The following is a 5101-nucleotide window of genomic DNA, read 5'->3' as shown; positions in this document are numbered from 1 at the left end:
GTGAAGATAGTCATGGGAGCTACGTTTGGAGGTCTTGAAGCATTGGCGGAAAGGTGCACTGGATGCGATGAAGACTATGTGCTAGGTGTTTGGTCACTTGCATCAGCGGCCTCGGCAAGCCGGGGTGGTAACACTGGAGAACTGCAATTTTGGTGGTGCTCCTCGAGTAACGAGTCTCGATTTCTAGGGTGAAAACTCAAGGTCTAGCCTTCATTGGTTGTACCTGACAATGGCCTTGTTGAAAGCATTGTTTTTTGGGTGAACTCGGGCTTTCTCCAGGGTGAAAACTCAAGATCTTTGATCTGGCAACGACAACGCTTGTGTATTGGTTCATTTTGGAGGCGTTGCTTTTGGAGAACCTTTTCTTGTATGCCGGATGTTTTCTTCAATGATGGTTAGAGTGTTGTTGTTGCTAGTGACTGATCATCGTGGCGGGGCTTTTTTCGTCTATTTTTTGGCTGTGTGTATCCTTAATGTTTTTAGACATCTTGTTGGTATACAGGCTAGGTGTAATTGGTATCTCCGTGATATTAATATATTCCCTTTCTCGAAAAACAAGAATTGGAGCGAGCCGAAGGCGCGCCGCCGTCATAACCCCTCCCTCACTGGACCCGGGCAAACCATGTGGTAGTAGATAGTCAGGAAGTCGTGTGCTAGGGCCCAATAGGACCAGCACACCAGAACAACAACAACCGCTGATGGTGAGGGCCGACGGAGGCGGATACCAAAACCATCGCATTAACAAACAATAATAAGTAAGAAAATTACAGAAGTATCTATCTAAATCATACAAGTAAGAACTTTTTTATTTTAGAAAGAAGATAAGAACAAGAGGCTCACCACAGTTGTGCCGGCGACGAGATCGGAGCGGCCGGTCGACGGCGGTGAGGACGGGGACGGGACAGGACGGACAACCTAACCTAGATAAATCTTGAGGAAAATAGAGTTTGGACAAGGAGCTTCGAGAGGAGAAAGCTTAAGTGTGGCTCGGGCATTTACCGAAAAAGGCTTTTGCCCCGCTTTATAAATAAAGCAAACCGCCAGAGAGCGCACATACATGGACTAGTTCACACGCACACACCCAAGTCTCACAAAGAAGTACAAAGGTTCTGCTGAGGGCATAGCTCAACAAGCCCACAAAAATGAAAAAGAAAACAAGGTAGCCGCCAGGGGCGAGGAAGGTGCCTAATCGGGCTCTGGCGGAGGTGGCGGGGGCGGCGGCGACAGGCGGACGGCCATCGATCAGAGGTCGGTGATGAAGGCGGAGATGGCGTCGCGGTCCGGGGGGCGGCTAAGCGGCCGCCAAAGCTGCAAGAAACCAGGGAATTTGAAGAGCGCGTCAGTAGCTCGTCGAAGAGGGGTGCGCTGGATCACAAGCTTATTGCGGATCGTCCAGAGGATCCAGGCTAGGACCCCAATCTCAAGCCACCTAATGTGGCGAGACGACACGGGGGATTTCTGGAGTTCGGCAAATAAGTCAGGGAAGTTGTTGTGGCACCAATCGCCACCAACCACTTCCCGAAAGCAGCTCCAAACGAACTGAGCGGATATGCAGGAGAAGAAGATGTGATTCGAGTCTTCGGGGACATCGCAGAGGGGGCAAATGCCCGACCAAGCCCGGGCCATTCGGTTTGCGGACCTCAACCCCGGATGGAACCCGACCGCGAATCCATTGCCACATGAAGATCCAGATTTTCAGAGGTAGGCGAATGGGCCACACTATCGAGAGGGGAAGGGGGGTGGAGGAGGGGGCGATGGCCTGGTAAAGGTACTTGGTGGAGAACATGCCGGTGGGCTCCGGGTGCCAACGCACCTGGTCGGGCCCACCATCCACCCTAGGCTCGTGCAGGGCAACGCAATCCAGCAGCTCGCACCAAGCAGCAGATTCCGGAGGGCCAAATGGCCTGCGGAAGGCGAGACACGCTAAGTCAATAAGGGCCCTCTCGACAGAGATAACAGGGTCAACGATGATGGAGAAAAGTCCGGGAAAGCGCGCCGCGAAGGGGGCGTCACTAGCCCAACGATCAAACCAGAACAAAGTCGCCGCTCCGGAGCCAACCAAGATGGAAGTCCCGATGCGGAGAACCGGGAGGAGCTGGATGACCGACTGCCAGAACTGGGAGCCGCCAGTTCGCTGGCAGAAGGCGAGGGGCTGTCCGTGTAGATATTTGTTCCGGATGATGTCGAGCCAAAGGCTGCCCATGCCTTGCGAGATGTGCCACAGCCAATGGGAGAGAAGAGCGATGTTCATCTGCTTAGTACACATAATGCCCAGGCCGCCCTGCTCTCTGGGCTTGCAGATGTCCGGCCAACTGACCATATGATACTTCTGCTTGTCATGCTCGCCAGCCCTGTTGAGGATATAACTACTGAGTGTAAACCGCCAGGAGGGTCCGGTTCACACTCATCTATATTAAAGTCCATGAAGGCAAAGAAGATGGCGGTTTACTGTTAAAGCTTAGAGGCTCAGAGCCCAAAGGCGGATTAGGGCCCATAGTTGTAAACCGCCATAGTACAACTTGTATTGTAAGTTAAGGAAAGGGAGAGACCGAGCCGGACACTTGTATGAGCCGGCATCGGGACTCTGTAAACCGGCCGGGCGCCGACCTGTGTATATAAAGGGATGTCCCGGCGGCGGTTCAGGGACAAGAAACAACAACTCGAGACTCAGGCAAAGCGTATTCGCTCCCTGGTCATCGAAACCCAAGCAACTCCATCACAACTAGACATAGGCTTTTACCTTCATCGTAAGGGGCCGAACTAGTGTCCCTTGTCCGGTTTAGCCCCTTCAAGCTAATCTCGTTGCGATGGCTCCACGACTAAGTCCTTCCGTTAGGACATCTGACGTGATATTTCCATGAAAGTTGGCGCCCATCGTGGGGCTATCGCACGATGGTTTCGAGTTCTTGAAGGGCAACTTTGAAGGACATAAGGGATACGCGGTTGGCCGGATGACCAAGAGTCGTCGCGGCAAGCTCTACATCGACGATGCAGGATGGGGCCCCAAGGCCGGCTCAATCGAGTATGGGTACCGGGTCCCCTTTGGCGGAATTCATGTCTTCATCGACAAGATCGGCGAACCGGTCCCTGAGCTGGACATCTCCACCGACCTTGTCGAGACGGCTCAGCGTGCAAGCCCTGCCCGGATTCAGCCTACCATGAAGCGTGCGTTCGTAGGATTCATCCACGGTGCGGGATCTGAACCGGTGTCCGATGGTGAGATGGCCATCTACTCACACGGCGAGTCATCCACTGGTGAAACCGAGTCGCTGTACCAATTGCAAGACGACCGGATTGGGGGCTATTCCGATGGCAACAGTATTCCGGACCCCTTTAAACTGCCGAACCGGGTTGCAGTCTTCATGGCCGGAACACAGCCCACCTTGCAGTCTTCATCCACAGCAGCAATGATGTCCGGATCAGCAGCCGTGGCAGGAGGCCCGGCGCGCAGACTGGCTCAAGTTCTTTCTGGTTTGTTAGAAGTCTGGGCGACCTTGTTAACCATGGAAGTCACCCCGGAGATGCAGGATCAGCATAATGCAGAGGTTACCAAGCTAAAGGACTAGATAACACAGGCCAAGGAGGACCTGGCAGCTGAGGAAGTTAGGATGGTTGAGGAACGGGCCGCTTTAGATGCCCAGTCACAGCAGATCCAGGCGCAGAATTACCGGCTTATGTTGGATTAGAACGCGTCAAATGAAGTGCTGCGAAGGAAGTACTGGTCTCGTGTGCCGCCGGTCTACGAAGGACTGAATCTCTTCAATACGCCGGGGGCCGGGCCAAGTAATCCGGCAGCTGTAAACCGAAGGATTTGCTTCACGGCTGTCCAGTGAGTCACAGTGGGCTTCTCCATAAACCTGCTCACTATCCCAACCGCATGTGTGATGTCTGGCCTGGTGTGAACCAAGTATCTCAGGCTCCCAATCACGGTACGATACAGCGAGGCATCAACCAATTTTGCTTCATCATCTTTCTTCAGCTTGAGCCGGCATTCCATGGGTGTTTGGCATGCATTACATCCATCCATTCCAGCCACCTCGAGCACTTTTTCTGCATAATTCCTCTGACACAAAGTAATGGCGTCTCTGGTTTGTGTTACCTCAATGCCCAAGTAGTAACTTAGAAGGCCAAGATCACTCATTTTGAAGAGCTCTTGCATCTGTCCCTTGAACTCGATGATGGATGCTTGGTCAGTGCCCGTGATGATGAGGTCGTCGACGTACACGCCCACTAGCAGGAACGAGTGAGCATTGCCACGGCGGTACACGGCGTGCTCCAGTGGGCTGCGCGTGAACCCCAACATGCTCATGCTCTCGTCTAGCTTCGCGTACCAGGCCCTCGGAGCTTGCCGCAGCCCGTAGAATGCCTTCCGAAGCCGCAGGACCTGTTGCTCCTTGCCGGCGGTGATGTACCCCGGCAGCTGCGCCACGTACACTTCCTCGGCGAGGTCACCATTGAGAAAAGCGGATTTTACATCCATGTGGTGCACCTCCCAGCCGGAGTGCGCGGCGAGCGCAAGAAGCAGCCGCACAGTCTCCATGCGTGCCACCGGCGCGAAAACTTCCTCGAAGTCCACGCCTTCTCGCTGCACATAGCCTTTCGCCACCAAGTGGGCCTTGTACTTGACGATCTTGCCATCTGGGTCGCGCTTGACGCGGTACACCCACTTCAAACCGATGGCTCTATGGCCAGCCGGCAAGTGAGCGTGCTCCCAGGTGTTATTTTCACCAATGGATGCCATCTCACTGTCCATCGCCGCCTTCCAGACGCCGTCGTTCAGCGCCTCACTGATGTCGTGTGGCTCCTCCGCCGTGAGGAGGCAGAGCTCGAGCTCTTCTCGGATGGCCTCATCTTCAGTCTCGTCGAAAATGCATGATAGGCGCCGGTACCGTATAGGTCCGGAGTCAACGTCGTGCCCATCATCATGCGTGGGCGGCGTGGCCCAGCGCCTCTCCCTCGCTGCAGCCGGTGTGCAATGCTCGGTTTGCAGCGTGCCAGGCGATGATGACGCCGGCGTGTCGGCGGAGTTCAGCGGCGACCCCAATGGTGGCGTAGAGGGTTGTGGTGCCGCGCTCCTCGGTGCAGACAAAGGCGAGCCGCC

This window comes from Triticum aestivum, chromosome 2B, assembly GCF_018294505.1.
Source record: "Triticum aestivum cultivar Chinese Spring chromosome 2B, IWGSC CS RefSeq v2.1, whole genome shotgun sequence".
NCBI lineage: Eukaryota > Viridiplantae > Streptophyta > Magnoliopsida > Poales > Poaceae > Triticum > Triticum aestivum.
Note: the sequence above shows the minus strand (reverse complement) of the source record.